At 38.9% G+C, this 19,779-nt stretch overlaps 1 pseudogene; it reads right to left on the minus strand.

Annotated features, from left to right (window-relative positions):
• Nucleotides 1-17,121: 17,121 nt before the first annotated feature.
• Nucleotides 17,122-17,221, minus strand: LOC112586290 (annotated as a pseudogene).
• Nucleotides 17,222-19,779: the final 2,558 nt, after the last annotated feature.

Consider the following 19,779-nt stretch of genomic DNA (forward strand, 5'->3'; position numbering starts at 1 on the left):
TACTGTCTTGATAACTGTGGCTTTGTAGTAGAGCCTGAAGTCAGGTAGGTTGATTCCTCCCGTTCCATTCTTCTTTCTCAAGATCGCTTTGGCTATTCGAGGTTTTTTGTTTTTCCATACAAATTGTGAAATTATTTGTTCTAGCTCTGTGAAGAATGCTGTTGGTAGCTTGATAGGGATTGCATTGAATCTATAGATTGCTTTGGGTAGTATACTCATTTTCACTACATTGATTCTTCCAATCCATGAACATGGTATATTTCTCCATCTATTAGTGTCCTCTGGTATTAGGGTGATGGTGGCCTCATAGAATGAGTTTGGAAGTTTACCATCCTCTGCAATTTTCTGGAAGAGTTTGAGCAGGATAGGTGTTAGCTCTTCTCTAAATTTTTGGTAGAATTCAGCTGTGAAGCCGTCTGGACCTGGGCTTTTGTTTGCTGGAAGATTTTTTATTACAGTTTCAATTTCCGAGCTTGTGATGGGTCTGTTAAGATTTTCTATTTCTTCCTGATCGAGTTTTGGAAAGTTGTACTTTTCTAAGAATTTGTCCATTTCTTCCTCGTTGTCCATTTTATTGGCATATAATTGTTGATAGTAGTCTCTTATGATCCTTTGTATTTCTGTGTTGTCTGTTGTGATCTCTCCATTTTCATTTCTAATTTTATTGATTTGATTTTTCTCCCTTTGTTTCTTGATGAGTCTGGCTAATGGTTTGTCAATTTTATTTATCCTTTCAAAGAACCAGCTTTTGGTTTTGTTGATTTTTGCTATGGTCTCTTTTGTTTCTTTTGCATTTATTTCTGCTCTAATTTTTAAGATTTCTTTCCTTCTACTAACCCTGGGGTTCTTCATTTCTTCCTTTTCTAGTTGCTTTAGGTGTAGAGTTAGGTTATTTATTTGACTTTTTTCTTGTTTCTTGAGGTGTGCCTGTATTGCTATGAACTTTCCCCTTAGGACTGCTTTTACCGTGTCCCACAGGTTTTGGGTTGTTGTGTTTTCATTTTCATTCGTTTCTATGCAAATTTTGATTTCTTTTTTGATTTCTTCTGTGATTTGTTGGTTATTCAGCAGCATGTTGTTCAGCCTCCATATGTTGGAATTTTTAATAGTTTTTCTCCTGTAATTGAGATCTAATCTTACTGCATTGTGGTCAGAAAAGATGCTTGGAATGATTTCTATTTTTTTGAATTTACCAAGGCTAGCTTTATGGCCCAGGATGTGATCTATCCTGGAGAAGGTTCCATGTGCGCTTGAGAAGAAGGTGAAATTCATTGTTTTGGGATGAAATGTCCTATAGATATCAATTAGGTCTAACTGGTCTATTGTATCGTTTAAAGTTTGTGTTTCCTTGTTAATTTTCTGTTTAGTTGATCTATCCATAGGTGTGAGTGGGGTATTAAAGTCTCCCACTATTATTGTGTTATTGTTAATTTCTTCTTTCATACTTGTTAGCATTTGTCTTACATACTGCGGTGCTCCCGTGTTGGGTGCATATATATTTATAATTGTTATATCTTCTTCTTGGATTGATCCTTTGATCATTATGTAGTGACCATCTTTGTCTCTTTTCACAGTCTTTGTTTTAAAGTCTATTTTATCTGATATGAGTATTGCTACTCCTGCTTTCTTTTGGTCCCTATTTGCATGGAAAATCTTTTTCCAGCCCTTCACTTTCAGTCTGTATGTGTCCCCTGTTTTGAGGTGGGTCTCTTGTAGACAACATATGCAGGGGTCTTGTTTTTGTATCCATTCAGCCAGTCTTTGTCTTTTGGTTGGGGCATTCAACCCATTTACGTTTAAGGTAATTACTGATAAGTATGACCCCATTGCCATTTACTTTATTGTTTTGGGTTCGAATTTATACACCATTTTTGTGTTTCCTGTCTAGAGAATATCCTTTAGTATTTGTTGGAGAGCTGGTTTGGTGGTGCAGAATTCTCTCAGCTTTTGCTTGTCTGAAAAGCTTTTGATTTCTCCTTCATACTTGAATGAGATCCTTGCTGGGTACAATAATCTGGGCTGTAGGTTATTTTCTTTCATCATTTTAAGTATGTCTTGCCATTCCCTCCTGGCTTGAAGAGTTTCTATTGAAAGATCAGCTGTTATCCTTATGGGAATTCCCTTGTGTGTTATTTGTTGTTTTTCCCTTGCTGCTTTTAATATTTGTTCTTTGTGTTTGATCTTTGTTAATTTGATTACTATGTGTCTTGGGGTGTTTCGCCTTGGGTTTATCCTGTTTGGGACTCTCTGGGTTTCTTGGACTTGGGTGATTATTTCCTTCCCCATTTTAGGGAAGTTTTCAACTATTATCTCCTCAAGTATTTTCTCATGGTCTTTCTTTTTGTCTTCTTCTTCTGGGACCCCTATGATTCGAATGTTGTAGCGTTTAATATTGTCCTGGAGGTCTCTGAGATTGTCCTCATTTCTTTTAATTCGTTTTTCTTTTATCCTCTCTGATTCATTTATTTCTACCATTCTATCTTCTAATTCACTAATCCTATCTTCTGCCTCTGTTATTCTACTATTTGTTGCCTCCAGAGTGTTTTTAATTTCACTTATTGCATTATTCATTATATATTGACTCTTTTTTATTTCTTCTAAGTCCTTGTTAAACCTTTCTTGCATCTTCTCAATCCTTGCCTCCAGGCTATTTATCTGTGATTCCATTTTAATTTCAAGATTTTGGATCAATTTCACTATCATTATTCGGAATTCTTTATCAGGTAGATTCCCTATCTCTTCCTCTTTGGTTTGGTTTGGTGGGCATTTATCCTGTTCCTTTATCTGCTGGCTATTCCTCTGTCTCTTCATCTTGTTTAAATTGCTGAGTTTGGGGTGTCCTTTCTGTATTCTGGCAGTTTGTGGAGTTCTCTTTATTGTGGCGTTTCCTCGCTGTGTGTGGGTTTGTACAGGTGGCTTGTCAAGGTTTCCTGGTTAGGGAAGCTTGTGTTGATGTTCTGGTGGATGGAGCTGTATTTCTTCTCTCTGGAGTGTAATGAAATGTCCAGTAATGAGTTATGAGATGTCTATGGTTTTGGGGTGACTTTGGGCAGCCTGTATCTTGAAGCTCAGGGCTGTGTTCCTTTGTTGCTGGAGAATTTGCTTGTTATGTCTTTCCCTGGAACTTGTTGGCCCTTGTGTGGTGCTTGGTTTCAGTGTCGGTATGGAGGCGTTTGATGAGCTCCTGTCAATTAATGTTCCTTGGAGTCAGGAGTTCCCTGGAGTCAGGGATTGGACTTAAGCCTCCTACTTCCAGTTATCGGTCTTAATTTTACAGTAGTTTCAAAACTTCTCCTTCTATACAGCATCACTGATAAAACATCTACGTTAAAGATGAAAAGTTTCTCTACTGTGAGGGTCACTCAGAGAGGTTCACAGCGTTACATGGAGAAGAGAAGAGGGAGGAGGGAGTTAGAGGTGACCCAAATGAGATGAGGTGGAATTAATAGTGGAGAGAGTGGGCTAGCCAGTAGTCACTTCCTTATGTGCACTCCACAACTGGACCACTCAGAGATGTTCACGGAGTTATACAGGGAAGAGAAGAAGGAGGCAGGAGACAGAGGTGGCCAGAAGGATAAAAGGGGGAAATGAAAAGGCGGGAGACAGATCCAGCCAGTAATCAGTTCCTTAAGTGTTCTCCACCGTCTGGAACACACAGAAATTCACAGAGTTGGGTAGAGTAGAGAGGGGTTAGGGAGGAGATACAGGTGACCTGGTGGAGAAAATGGAGAGTCCAAAGGGAGAGAGAGCAGTCAAGCCAGTAATCTCGTACACTAGTGAAAAATGGGTCCTGAAGATTGGGTTCTTAAAGGTACAAAATTGGTAACAAATACATAAAAACAAAAATTAGAAATCTAGAGTAGAGTTTGGAATTTCAAAAGAGTGATGTTAATGAAAAGGAGAAGGAAAAGAAAGAGAAAAAACGAACAAAGAAAAACAAACAAGGTCGTGAAAGTAATAAAGAAACTACAGGTACAAAATTGATAACTAATACCAAACAGCAAAAATTAAAAATCTAGAGTAGAGTTTGGAGTTTCAAAAATACAACGTTAAAAAAAAAAAAAAAAGAAGAAGAAGAAAAATAAAGAGAGAAAACAAACAAACCAACAAAAACAATGTCGCAAAAATTATAAAGAAAATACAGGTACAAAATTGATATCAAATACCAAAAAGCATAAATTAAAAATCTTGAGTAGAGTTTGGAATTGCAGATATACGATGTTATATAAAAGAAGAAGAGAAAGAAACAGAGGAAAAAAAAAAGTCACAGCAATTATGAAAAAAACTATAGGTACAAAATTGATAACATATATCAAAAGGCTAAAATTAAAAATCTAGAGTAGAGTTTGGAATTTCAAAAATGCAATGTTAAAGAAAAGAAGAAAAAGAAGAAAAAAAAAAAAAAAAAAACCACGGTCAAAAAATTATAAAATATATATATGAAGTTTGCTGAAGAAGAAAAAAAAAAAATAGGGTCTTTTTTTTTTTATGCAAAGTAATAGTTATAAAAGTGAAAATTAAAGGACAATAGAGGACTTAAAAAAATTTTTTTTTTAATTAAAAAAAAAAAGAAAGAAAGAAAGATTGATCGTAAAAATAGTAAAAATATATCTAGGTCTTTCTCTGGTTTTGTTGTGAGTATTGTGGGTTCAGTTCATTTTTGGCAGTTCCTTAGTCCGACTTATATTTCTCAAGATCTATAGGCCCCTATGTAATCCGTAGTAACCACAGGGTTTTAATCTATGGCCTGTAGCTTCCAAGGCGTTTCCCTCTGTTATAGCTTCTTCTGTTTGCTGGTCTCTTCAGTGTCTGGTTCCCGCCGACACAAAGGGGACGGTGGAGGACCCTATTTTTTTTTTTTTTTTTAATTTAGGCTCACTTGTTCAGCCGCGCTGTGGGGAGGGAGGGAGGGATGCTGCAAACAGATAACACTGGCGTGCGCTCGAAGTGCCTCGGCCACACTGGGTCTGCCCCCGCTCACGGCGCGTGTAACCTCCCTGCCCACACTGCTTGGGCTCTAGGTTGTTCCGCCGGGAACAATCAGAGGCCGGCCCTGGGCTGAGCTCCCAGGTCCAAGCCGCTCAGGTTCAGGCACTCGGGTAGTTCTCAGAGGCGCAGACTCGGTTGGGCCTGCGTTTTGTGTTCTTCCCAGGTCGAGCAGCTCAGGTGAAGAGGTGTTTGGCGGGCGCCAATGCTGCGACTTATCGCCTCCCCGCCACTCGGTTATCTGGGTGTAAAACCGGCGCACCTTCTCAGGCAGATATTGACCGTCCAGACCCCCAAGAAGTTTTAGTTAGCAAAGAAGCCTGCTTACAGTTTTATAGATAGTGTCTCTCTGGGGCTGTGATTGCCCCCTTCCGGCTCTGGCTGCCTGTCACCGGAGGGGGAAGGTCTGCAGCCGGCTATCTCTGTTCAGTCCTTTGTTCTGTGCGCGGGCCTGGCGGTGTCTTAGGTTAGGGCTGGCTTTTCGCGTGGTAGATATCCCACAGTCTGGTTTGCTAGCCCAAATTATTTCGCTCAGATAGCGCTCAGGACATTCGGCCCGATTCTTACTCTAAGGGACACAGCCCGTGCCGCACTTCCCTGCCCAGCCCCCGCTTGCTAATGCCGTGTGCAGGCGTCTGCGCTGCTTCTCCGCTGGGGGAGTTACCGTAGGGCTCACAATCCGCGATTTTTAATTGTTTATTTTTTTTTTTTTTCCCCTCCCTTTTATGTTGCCCTCTGTGCTTCCAAAGCTCGGCACAGATTCGGCTGTGAGAGGGTTTCCTGGTGTTTGGAAACTTCTCTCTTTTTAAGACTCCCTTCCCGGGACGGAACTCCGTCCCTCCCTCTTTTGTCTCTTTTTTTGTCTTTTATATTTTTTCCTACCTCCTTTCGAAGAGTTGGGCTGCTTTTCTGGGTGCCTGATGTCCTCTGCCGGCATTCAGAAGTTGTTTTGTGGAATTTACTCGACGTTTAAATGCTCTTTTGATGAATTTGTGGGGGAGAAAGTGTTCTCCCCGTCCTACTCCTCCGCCATCTTGGCTCCTCCTCTATTCCAAATTAAATATTTTTAAATGAGAAATATATTTGGCGTTAAAATACTTGAAAATTAGTAGAAATCTTTATTTATGCTTTCTAATATACGTCAGACTTAAATGGAATAAAATATCTTATGCTTAATTGTTGTCTTTGTTGTTCAGTCGCTAAATCGTGTCTCACTCTTTCTGACCCCACAGACTGCAGCATGCCAGGCTTCCCTGTCCTTCGCTGTCTGCCGGAGTTTCCTCAAACTCATGCCCACTGAGTCGGTGATGCTATCTAACCATCTCATCCTTGCCCCCTTCTCATTTTGCCTTCAATCTTTCCCAGCATTAGGGTCTTTTTGAAGAGTTGGCTCTTCGCATCAAGTGGCCAAAGTACTGGAGAAACAGCTTCAACATCAGTCCTTTCAATGCATACAATGTAAAAATCAATATACATACAAAATCTACATACATTTTCTACCTAAGAAAAAATTAAAATAAAATTGTGTGGGATTTTGTTAGGTTTAGGGATGCAGTGGGAGGTGAAATGCAGGATCTTCGATGTTCACTCTGTTTGTGGTGCTAAAGAGGAGTATTGCCACTAGAGGGCAGTGCTTGACTGAAAAATAAAAAAACCATGCACTTCCTTGAAGACAAAGTTATTTATCGACAGTATACATCTTGTCAATAAACAACATGAGCTTCATCGCTGATCTTACTTAATTTTCCTATTTTTGTGAGTTTTATTTGATGTCTATAGCATCGGTGATCCAAAGATGTGGTTACTAAGTAGGTATGTTTTGTGTAGGCAGACTTATTCCTCTTCTTTGAAGCTGTTGCTCTCTCTGACTTGGCACTCTTTGCCTTTGACATTCATGTAAGTTCAACCAAGAAATAATGCCTCAGGTTGCTATCACAAACCATACACTTTGACCTTTTCTTGTATATATTTGAAGCAGGTACAGTCCTTCTCCAAGCATTAGTGTGCCTTATAATGCACTTAGGACCTCCTGTGATTGTCCCACAAGAGGGACAATCAAATCCAACTTTGATTCTATTATTGCTCATTTCCTTCACCCCAAACCCAATACCCATGTTTTCTAATCTCGTAGTTTATTTATTGCTAAGAAATTGGTATACCTGCATATGAATTTAACAAGAACTAAAATGATTGATAGATATGATAGACAGAGTGCCTGAAGAACCAGGGACGGAGGCTCGTGACATGGTACAGAAGGCAGTGATTAAGACCATCCCCAAGAAAACGAGATGCAAAAAGACAAAATGGTTGTCTGAGGAGGCCTTACAAAGAGCTGAGAAATGAAGAGAAGCTAAAGACAAAGGAGAAAAGGAAAGATATACTCACCTGAATGCAAGGTTCCAAAGAATACCAAGGAGAAATAAGAAAGCCTTCCTCAGTTATCAGTGCAAAGAAATAGAGGAAAACAATAGAATGAAAAGACCAGAGATCTCTTCAAGAAAATTAGAGATACCAGGGGAACATTTCATGCAAAAATGGGCACAATAAAGGACAGAAATGATATGGACCTAACAGAAGCAGAAGGTATTAAGAAGAGGTGGCAAGAATACACAGAAGAGCTATACAAAAAAGATCTTCAAGACCCAGATAACCAAGATGGTGTGATCACTCACCTAGAGCCAGACATCCTGGAGTCTGAAGTCAAGTGGGTCTTAGGAAGCATCACTACAAACAAAGCTAGTGAAAGTGAAGGAATTCCAGTTGAGCTATTTCAAATCCTAAAAGATGCTGCTGTGAAAGTGCTGCACTCAATATGCCAGCAAATTTGGAAAACTCAGCAGTGGCCACAGGACTGGAAAAGGTCAGGTTCCATTGCAATCCCAAAGAAAGGCAATGCCAAAGAATGTTCAAACTACCACACAATTGCACTCATCTCACACGCTAGCAAAGTAAAGCTCAAAATTCTCCAAGCCAGGCTTCAACAGTACATGAACCAAGAACTTCCAAATGTTCAAGCTGGATTTAGAAAAGGCAGAGGAACCAGAGATCAAATGGCCAACATCTGTTGGATCATCGAAAAAGCATGAGAGTTCCAGAAAAACATGTACTTTTGCCTTTTTGATTATGCCAAAGCTTTTGACTGTGTGGATCACTACAAACTGTGGAAAATTCTTAAAGAGATGGGAATACCAGACCACCTTCCCTGCCTCCTGAGAAATCTGCATGCAAGTCAAGAAGCAGCAGTTAGAACCTGCCATGGAACAAAGGACTTGTTCCAAATTAAGAAAGGAATAAGTCAAGGCTGTATACTGTCATCCTGCTTATTTAGCTTCAGTGCAGAGTACACCATGTGAAATGCCAGGCTGGATGAAGCATAAGCTGGAATCAAGTTTGCCAGGAGAAATATCAAAAACTCGGATATGCAGATGACATCACCCTTATGGCACAAAGCAGAGAGAAACTAGAGAGACTCCTGGTGAAAGTGAAAGAGGAGAGTGAAAAAGCTGGTTTAAAACTCAACATTCAGAAAACTAAGATCATGGCATCCAGTCCCATCACCTCATGCCAAATAGATGGGGAAACAGTGGAAACAGTGAGAGACTTTATTTTAGGGGCTCCAAAATCACTGCAGGTGGTGAATGCAGCCATGAAATTAAAAGATACTTGCTCCTTGGAAGAAAAGTTATGAAAAACCTAGACAATATATTAAAAAGCAGAGACATTACTTTGCCAATAAAGGTCCGTCTAGTCAAAGCTATGGTTTCTCCAGTAGTCATGTATGGATGTGAGAGTTGGACCATAAAGAAAGCTGAAAGCCAAAGAAATAATGCTTTTGAACTGTGGTGTTGGAGAAGACTCTTGAGAGTCCTTTGGACTGCAAAGAGATCCAACCAGTCAATCCTAAAGGAAATCAGTCCTGTATAATCTTTGGAACGACTAATGTTGAAGCTGAAGCTCCAATACTTTGGCCACCTGATGCGAAGGACTGACTCATTGGAAAAGACCCTGATGATGGGAAAGATTGAAGGCATGAGGAGAAGGGGATGACAGCGGATGAGATGGTTGGATAGCATCACCCACTCAATGGACATGAGTTTGAGCAAGCTCCAGGAGTTGGTGATGGACAGGAAGGCCTGGTGTGCTGCAGTTCATGGGGTCGCAAAGAGTCAGACACAACTGAGTGACTGAACTGAAATGAACTGAAAATGATCTGATGCTTCTTAAAATGCATTTTTGTGTTAGGATTCATTCTTGTTCATGACAAGAATAATGTTAATGTTAATAATAATGTTAATGACAAATAATAATATATTTATTTAATATTTGCATTTTATTGGGCAATTTCTCTCTTGCTAATATTTTAAAATGTTGTCCATGTGCCTAGCACTGCAAGTGTAAGTTGATTCTGAATTTATTCCTGTAAGTACTACACTTATTTCCAATTTATAGCTCAAGTTAGGGATAAGGGTATATTTTTCAACATTTAGACAGTTAAGAACCATGAGGTACTATTCTTTGGCTAATTTGAGATCATTGTGCAAATAAGTGGCAGAACTAGTTCCTGGCCCTCGAGTTGGAAATGCCTACCTCTCGGGTTTTCTATAAATGTCAACTTCAGTCATCTAAATTGAAGCCCATGGTGGCCTCTGAAGTGCTAGGCAGGTATTAGGTATAGTAATACTTAAACATTAAGTCCTGTCCATATACTCATGCTTACTAGATCAATTAATTAGTTCGTCAAATATGTAACTTATTGTCAGGATTTGAGGGTACAAAAATGACTAAAACTTAACTCCTCAAGGCATGTTAATAACACATGGAAACTGAAAGAGGAGATTGTCCTTTTTGGGATAATCTTAACGAGGTAAAACAGAATAACAGTTCACACATCAAATATCTCATGTACACAAGTGCCAGTTTGAAGACAGAAGCTGTACTGAATGCAGACATCCTGCTTTCTGACCGGAAATGAAAAGCCCACACAAGACGGCCCTCTTTTCTGATGGCTGAGAGTAAGTAGTCGCAGCTAGAAATGCAAATTAAAACAATGGGAAATCACTATATACATATTAAAATGGCTAAAATAAAATGTATTAACAACACCAAATACCAACAAGGATGTGGAGAAAGTGGCTCTCTCATACATTATTGGTATGAATGCAAACTGGTACAGCAATCCTTGAAAGTCAGTTAATACTTTCTTAAAAACTAGGCATGCAACTACCATATGACCTAGAAATTATACTCCTAGGCATTTATCACAGAGAGTTGAACACTGAAAACCTGTTCACAAATGTCTATGGAAACATTATTATTACTAGCCCCAAAATGGTAGTAATTCAGATGTCCTTCGGTAGGTAAGTACCTCAACAAACGCATAGATCTAGAGTACAACTTAGCAACAAAAAGGAACAAAATATTGACATAAGCACAAGCAACAATCTGTATGAATTTCCAAGGAGACACTCCATGAGAAAAAAAAAAGCAGTTAACAAAGATTAAATAATTATTCCATTTATACTGGAAGTAACAAGTTATAGAAACGAGGGACAGATTATTAGTAGGGGTCCAGTCAGTTCAGTTCAGTCGCTCAGTCATGTCCGACTCTTTGCGACCCCATGAATCGCAGCATGCCAGGCCTCCCTGTCCATCACCAACTCCCAGAGTTCACTCAGACTCACGTCCATCGAGTCAGTGATGCCATCCAGCCATCTCATCCTCTGTCGTCCCCTTCTCCTCCTGCCCCCAATCCCTCCCAGCATCAGAGTCTTTTCCAATGAGTCAACTCTTCACATAAGGTGGCCAAAGTACTGGAGTTTCAGCTTTAGCATCATTCCTTCCAAAGAAATCCCAGGGCTGATCTCCTTCAGAATGGACTGGGGGCAGTCCAAGGGACTCTCAAGAGTCTTCTCCAACACCACAGTTCAAAAGCATCAATTCTTCGGCGCTCGGCCTTCTTCACAGTCCAACTGTCACAACCATACATGACCACAGGAAAAACCATAGCCTTGACTAGACGAACCTTTGTTGGCAAAGTAATGTCTCTGCTTTTGAATATGCTATCTAGGTTGGTCATCACTTTCCTTCCAAGGAGTAAGCGTCTTTTAATTTCATGACTGCAGTCACCATCTGCAGTGATTTTGGAGCCCCCCAAAATAAAGTCTGACACTGTTTCCACTGTGGGGATGGGAGATGGACAGGGGGTGGAGGAGAAGAAAGTGGGTGTGAGTCTACAACAGCAACATAAAGGATGCTCCGTGGTGATGGAACGTGCTGTGTCTCGGCTGCACTGACTTCACACAGCACCGGCTGTGATAAAGCACCAAAGTTCTGCAAGACGTTATTACCATTAGGTGTGACTGGGTAAGGGACACATGGAATCTCTCTCAAGTATTTCTTACAACTACATACACTTCTACAAGTATCTGAAAAATAAAAAGATTAATTAAAAACAAAAAATTAACTGGTCTGGGTATTTCTTATCAGAACCCTCTCTCTTGGGTAAGAGAAACTCACATTACGTAGGAAACAGCAAGGACTATCTCAGAGTAGGAAAGACGAAGGCAAGAATTGAAGAGGAAGCTGTGAAAGTGCCAGTTCCTGGGGAAGAGAAAAAGGAATCAGTGTAAACTAGAAAGGGGATGTGTCATCAAGATGACAGATGTTTCCAGATTAGACCACCTCTCCTTCAACGGAGGAGACCAAGACCTCAGAAAGGGACAGTGCCCTGATGCTCACTGGGAAGCTCAGGACAAGACACTGGGATTGAGGTTCTGAGGAGGTTCCTGAGCCTAAGTTGGGAGCAGAGAAAAGCCAGCAAAAGCTTCCAAAGGACCATTCTTGAGTGGCCAATGAGCACGCGCATGTCCGTAAGTACTGGCAGTACCAATAAGAACAAGAAATTTCTAACATCTTCTGGACTTTTCAAAGATCCCAGATCCACTGCACACATTTTGGGTGAGGAGGGAAATAAGGAGAGGGAAGCTGGCTTTCCTATTCATACCACATTGACAGGAACTAAGAACCTGATTTCAATTTATTTCAGAAAATTAAAGCAAGTGAGTATTTTGCTGTTGCTGTTGAGGTTGTTCTTATCCTCCAGAACCATGCAGCACAATTCTTATCCGCCAGTAGGTGTCACAAAATCTTTTCTTACTGAAGCGCTGCACAAGGGACGATTTGGATTTGTATAATTTCCAGAATCATATCTTCTTTCCATTATCTGGAGTAAATAGCCTGGATCACTTTGACAAAATGGCTAAAGGATTTTTTAAAGGCAAGATTTCCTATCTTAATTCTGATAATCCCAAACTGAATATTTTCACATTCTAGAATGAGTGAGGGTTTCTATTTACTGTGTTATTTCTTTCGAGTGCCTTTGGATAAACTGGAATAACCATATGCTTACTAGCAATGGGACTGTGCCTAAGATAATTAGACAAACGGAAGGATTAAAAGAAAATCTATATGCAGAGAATGGGCATCCAAACTATTATGCTTTCCAGAGGTGAATAAGGTATATGTAGATACCAAACCATTTCTTACTCTATTAGTAATCCAATTCAATATATTTTAATATTAGACCTCTATAAAATGTTAACAGAATAAAGTTATCCTGTTGTGTTTTCAGGCACAAGTGAACACTTTCTTAGCTTTTATGGTGATGTTTACTTTCCCTTTGAAGTTGAAATTACTCCCAAGTTAATCCCAACTGGTAGACACTTTTTCCCACATGGAGGACAAGAAATTTGCTTATTATTCTGAGTTCCCTGGCAACCAGACTTACCTGTTATAGACTTACTTTGAGAATTGTAGTGGGGAAATAATGGGCATGCATGCTCAGTCGCTCAATCGTGTCTCACTCTTTGTGACCCCATGGACTGTAGCCCACCACGCCTCTCTCCATGGGATTCTCTAGGCAAGAATACTGGAGTGGGTTGCCATTTCCTACTCCAGGGGATCTTCCCAATCCAGGGATCGAACCCATGTCTCCTGCATCTTCTGCCTTGGCGGGTGGATTCTTGACCATTGAGTCACCTAGGAAACCCAATAATACTGCTAAGTCGCTTCAGTCCTGTCCGACTCTGTGCAACCCCTTAGATGGCAGCCCACCAGGCTCCCCCATATCTGGGATTCTCCAGGCAAGAATACTGGAGTGGGTTGCTATTTCCTTCTCCTATGTGTGAAAGTGAAACATGAAAGTGAAACTTGAAAGTGAAGTCGCTCAGCCGTGTCTGACTCTTAGCAACCCCATGGACTGCAGCCTACCAGGCTCCTCCGTCCATGGGATTCTCCAGGCAAGAGTACTGGAGTGGAATGCCATTGCCTTCTCCAATAATATTGTCCCTCCATAATTTATGTCTACTCATAACCTCAGAATGTCACCTTATTTGAAAGTAAGGTCTTTACAGATGTAATTATTTAAGTTATAGTCAGGTCATACTAGATTAGTGTGGGTCAGTGTTCCTCAAAGAAAAGTCAGGGAGTATACAGTCACAGAGGAAGACGGCCATGTGAAGACAGAGGCAGGGAGTAAAGTGGTACAGCTGCAGCCAAGGATACCAAGGCCTGCCAGCAACCACCAGAAGCCCAGAAGAGTAAGCAAAGCCTCTCCCCTAAAGCCTTCAGAGGAGCCTCATCTTGATGGCTCCTTGATTTCAAACTTCCAGCTCCCAGAATTGACGGATTCCATTACTATTGTTTCATGTCACCAGTTTGTGCAAATTTATGAACATGGCCCTAGGAGACTAATAAACAATCAATCTTCAATTTCTTTTACTGGGTGAGAAAATGTCTGGATGTTTGATTTAAAACAGAATACTCACTTTTGTTCTCCATGGAGCATGCTGCCTTACGATGCTTTAAGGAAAAGCCAGGTGGCTCTCCAACTGTTTTTCCAGCCAAGTAAGAGAGAAGCTGTTAAACAGGTGAATGGATTTTTAAATCATTCTGTGACCTTCATGTTAAAAAGAAAAATCGATTTCCTCAACTCTGAATCACACTAGCAGGAACTTCTGTTGATTAGGAAGACTGTGGTAACAGAAAAAGAGATGATCAACTGAGAACTGGATAAAGATGAAACATCCAATCTAACTCCATCTTATTTTCCAGTAATGCTTCCACCCTAACTTGCTTGTGAAATTAGTGACTCTGGCATTTAAAAAATATTCTGGTATTATTGCTACATTTATTTGTACAATGCCATTTTCTTTGGGGAAGGGGTAAAAATAAAATTGTCAATATATGGTCATATTTTGTTTAACCAGGAATGATAGGATTTTATGGACACTACCACTATAAATGGGCTGCCCCAATGGCTCAGTGGTAAAGAATCTGTCTGCCAATGCAAGACACACAGGTTCGATCCCTGGGTCAAGAAGATCCCCTGGAAGAGGAAATGACAACCCAATTCAGTATTCTTGCCTGAAAAATCCCTTTGACAGAAAAGTCTGACAGGCTACAGTCCAAAAGGGTCAGAAAGAGACAGACACAGCTGAGTGAAAACACCATTATATTCTAAGAATAATTTATTGTAAAAATATAAATAGGATGACCATTGGAATGGAGCTCAAAGGGAGATTTGGAGAGAAGGTGGAAATAAAATTAGAATTAAGAGGGCTTTTTCATTCTTATCTATTTACTTATTTATGTACTTATTTATTTTTTATTTGTTTATAGGATCAATTTACATTTACTGAAAACAAGGTAGACGATTGAATATCCTCGGCCCTTGTTTTTTAGTTACTCAGTCGTGTCTGACTTTCTTCAATCTCATAGACTGTAGCCTGCCTGGCTCCTCTGTCAATCGGATTCTCCAGGCAAGAATACTGGAGTGGGCAGCCATTCTCTCTCCAGGGGATCTTCCCAATACAGGGATCGGACCTGGGTCTCCCTCACTACAGGCAGATTCTTTACCATCTGAGCCACCAGGGAAGCCCATCCTCAGCCTTAACCCTCAAGAAAACTGAGCCTGGCACATAAGACTGGTTTTCTAGTGGAAAAGCAGGGGGAGCATCATGGTAATTCTGCTCAATCTGGCTAGGTCACTCCCCAGTGGAAACAGCTGACAGGCCATGGCTGGTGGAGACTATATCTTGGTGGAGAGAAAGTGGAGTAGAGAACAGGGTTTCTCGTCCCCCTTCATCACCATCTTTCCCAGTTGCTGCCCACAGCTTGCTCCTCAGGCTGGGGACTTAACACCTCACCAGTCCACCATGGAAGGACACAGTATCTGCATAGATGGAGAAAGAACTTTGCTCTTATTATGAGATTTTTCAAGATTTTGGACATGTCTCATTATATAACTTATCACAGGCCTTCAAAAAATTAATTCATTAAAAAACTCAAAGTAAAGAAGAACATAAATTATTCCACTTAGCATTATAAAAGTTTGTACTGTTAAGGAATTAAAGTTTATTGATTTTGTTAGTATAACTGTTCAGAGTCATGTTCACAAATGACAAAGAGCTTAAAGTTTATCCCTTGAAGAACAGGGTGTACTTTAAACAGAGTTGTAATGTTAAAAATGTATTGGAATAATACTCTTGTCTGAGACTTAACCAATTGAGGCTTACACTTTCAAAGTTAGACCAGGTCATAGAAAATAGTCACCCAGGCACCTTTCCAATTTATATGCCCCTGTTCTTACTCTCATCTATTACAAAACACCTATTTTCCAAGGATCAATACATTCCAAAGAATCTCAAGGGAAAATAAGTCACTCAGAAGGAAATTAATCATGGCATAAAGCAGCAGAGGTTGTATCCCTAGATATCATTATTCTTCTGAGGTCTTTCAACCAGGTCCATAGGTACATGCACAGCTGTGTGTGTATGTGTTAATGTGTGAATTTCTGTGTATGCATTTGTATGAGTGCAAAGAAGAGAGAGAACAAGAAAAAATTGTTTGCACAAAGAAGGGAGTATAAAATATAAACTAGGCACTTCATTTAATTTTTTATTACATATCTTATTGGCTCAGTCTTCCACTAGGATCAGAACTCCATGAAGAGAGGGCTCAATCTGTTCCGTCACCGTTTTAGAGTCAATGAATAGAACAATAACCATCATTCAAAGCTGGTAGATTACATTAGGGTTCACTCTTTTTTTTTAATTTTATCAGATTGTAGTTGATTTACAATGTTGTGTTAAGCATCAAGTGTACAGCTTAGTGATTCAGTTTTATATATATACATATACTCACTCTTTTTTAGATTTTTCCCATACAGGTCATTCCAGAATACTGAGTAGAGTTCCCTGTGCTACACAGTAAGGTCCTTATTAGTTATATATTTTGTATATAAAAGCATGTATGTGTCAACTCCAATCTCCCTGTACCCCTCCTGGCCTCCTTTCCCTTCTGGTAACCATAAATTGTTTTCTACAGCTGTGAGTCTATTTCTGTTTTCCAAGTAAGTTCATTTGTACCATTCTTGGTGTTATATGTTGTGTGGATTTTTATGAATGTAGTGGCATGTATTCTACAGAACAGTTTCACTGCTCTAAAAGTCCCCTGTGTTCCACTGACTTATCCCTTCCTCCCCTCTAGCCCCTGGCAACCATTGATCTTTTTATTTTATATTTTTTTAGCTATCTCTATAGTTTTGTCTTTTCTAGAATGTCTTACAGCTGGATTCATTATCGTGAATAATGAATTGTCTTTTAAGATTGGCTTTTTCACTTACTAATAGGCATTTAAGGTTCCTCTGTGTCTTGCCATGCCTTGGTAGCTCACTGAATGATACTCCATTGTCTGGATGGACCCGTTGATCCATTCACCTACTGAAGTTCTATGACTAAAACTGTTTTAAATATCCACGTGCAGGTTTCTATCTTGGCATAAGCTTTCCATTCATTTGGGTAAATACCAAGGAATGTGATTTCTGCATCTTATGGTAGGAATATGTTTATTTTTTAGAAAAAACTGCCAAACAGTCTTTCAAGGCGGTTGTACCATTTTGCATTCCCACCAGCATGATTGTATTTTCTCTGTTGCTCCACATTCTTGCCAGCATTTGATGTTGCAGTGTTTTGGATTTTAGTTATTCTAAAGTATATGTCTTGGAAACAATCTCATTTTTTAAAAAAAAATTTCCAATTCCCTAATGATGTATGATGCATCTTTTCATACAGGTGGGAAAATATGAAATGTATCACAAATTTACATCATCTTTGCAGAGGACATGCTAATCTCTGTATGATTCTAATTTTGGCATATGTGCTTCCAAGGTGAGCATTGCCCTTTCTTTTGATTCCCAAGTTGAAGGATGTAATGGCTAAAACAAACATGTAACCATGAGACAAATTGGAGTATGCCGTTGACTGCAGAGTCTTGTCTATAATTTATATAAAATATATATGAGATCAGACTTGTGAATTGAGAAGGAGCAAGAGACACCAAGAAATGCAGAAGAGGGGAAAAAAAAAAAGAGTAGGAAGGATGTGTACTTTCAGACAGAACCACAAAGGCACCCTAGTTCAACATGTGCAGACAAAACAAGGCAGGTTTTTAGAAGAAAGTGAAAAATAAAAATGGGGGCAGTGAAGTAATTAGAATTAACTTTAGAAACATGTTGAAAGTTTTCTTTCAACATTTTACTTTCACCTTTTCCTCCTGCTTAAGCCTGTTTACAAAGAGCTTAGGAAAACAGTGTGACTCCACACTTATAAAGAGTAATCAAACTGTTTAAAAATTTTTAAACTCAAAATTGAGCACCTATATTTTAAGATGTGTAGGATTCCAGGTGGTGCAGTGGTAAAGAATCCATCTGCCAATGCGGGAAATGCAAGAAACACAGGTTCAATCCCTGAGTCTGGAAGATCCCCTGGCATAGGAAATGACAATCCACTTGAGTATTATTGCCTGGACAATTTGTAACCCAGTTGTGCTAGTAGTAAAGAACCTGCCTCCAATGCAGGAAACATAAGAGATGTGGTTTAGATCCCTAAGTCGGGAAGATCTCCTAGAGGAGGAAATGGCAACCCACTCCAGTATTCTTGCCTCGAGAATCCCACGGAGAGAGGAGTGGTGGGCTACAGTCCATGGGGTCTCAAAGAGTTGGACACGACTGAGCACACACACTATATAAGATGATGGATGTTCACTAAACTTATTGTGGTAATCATTTCATGGTTTATGCAAGTCAAATCCTTATTCTTTACATCTTAAACTTATACAGTGCTGTATGTTGGCTATATCACAATAAAACTGGAAGGAGAAAACTAAACTGCAGATCAATATCTCTCATGAACATAGACACAAATATTCTAAACAAAATATTATGAAATCAAACTTAATGATATAAAAAAGGATCATATACTATTTCCACCTGAGATTTGCCCTAAAAATTTAATATTTATTTAACAGAAACCAGTCAAATCTAGAATATGTTACAGCTCTGATTCATTACTCTTGAAAAAAAGCAATTATCCTTAGGACATTAGGATTATTCTTAGGACATTAGAATGATTTCTAAGGAATCAAGAATTTAGGAAAATCACAGATTCATAACTGGCTGTTTTTGAGTTTATTTTTAGACTTGAAAAAAATGATGCTTAATGGCATTTGCCTTACAACACTGACTATTGTTCATATTGTTCAGAGTGGCTGCAATCATTGTGTGCTGAATGACTAATGAAGGTGATAATTAATGGAAACACAGCCACAACACAATTCAATGGATTGACATTCACAAGACCTTAGAAGAAAGTTACAGGGACTTAAGGAATTATGTTTTCTATAATCTTTATTTGTTCATAAATCAGCCTTTTTTGTTTTGGAAAATACTACCGTGGATTATTTCTAACACACACATTCTCATACATACATGAATAGAACAACTCTGCTTTTAAATAGCAGCAGCTTTCAGAATGTTTCAGACTATTTCCTTCCCCTTTTAATAACACATATGTAACAAATTCTTCCTTTTTATGTAGACTATTTTGAGGCACAGTGCAGTCTCATTAATGGACAGTGTAAAGCTTATATTTGAAACTAAACGTACAGTGAAAAGCTTATATTTGAAATTATTTCCTCCTATTAGTTTACATTGTCAATTCTAGGATATTAGCTATAACTTCCAAGGAAGAATTTTTTGCAAAATATTATTAGATTAATTTCTCAGTTATTTATAAGCAACAATGAATTCACTAAATTCACTTAAGATATTTCTTTACATGAATTAATAACCCTAAGAACAAGAAACAGGAATAAGATTTCATCAAAGTACATGATAAGCAGACTTCTCAAAAGCAGTAAACAAGAAATATTTTAAAACCAGCAAGAGAAAAAAGATACATTAAGGTACACTACATAATAAAAAAGATTTCTTGTCGGAAACTATCCAAGCAAGAAGACAGTGACCAGTTATCTTTAAAGAAAGTATTAAAGGACAAATGATGAAAACTACAATTCAATACCAGTGAAAAACTTTTTTTAAACAAAGGAGAAATAAAGATTCATTTTCTACCAGCAATAGCAAAGGAATTCTTTAGGAAGAAAAAAAATTACTCTAGATGGAAATATGAATTTTCAAGTCTCTTTTTCCAATGTTGACCTTTAAGCAGAAATAAAAACAATGAAGTCAATGTAGATTATATATGAAAACAATTACAGAAAGGCTGAGAGAGAAAAGAAACAGAAGTAAAATATTTCAAGGTTCTTATGATATCTATAATATGATATAATATATGACACTTTAAGGTAGACTGTTTTTAATACCCTAAATTTGAAAATAACTCAGGTCTTTCAACTGATTAAACAATAAACATGTTATGGCACATTCATAGGACTTAG

This window comes from Bubalus bubalis, chromosome 7 (genome assembly GCF_019923935.1).
Source record: "Bubalus bubalis isolate 160015118507 breed Murrah chromosome 7, NDDB_SH_1, whole genome shotgun sequence".
Classification (NCBI taxonomy): domain Eukaryota; kingdom Metazoa; phylum Chordata; class Mammalia; order Artiodactyla; family Bovidae; genus Bubalus; species Bubalus bubalis.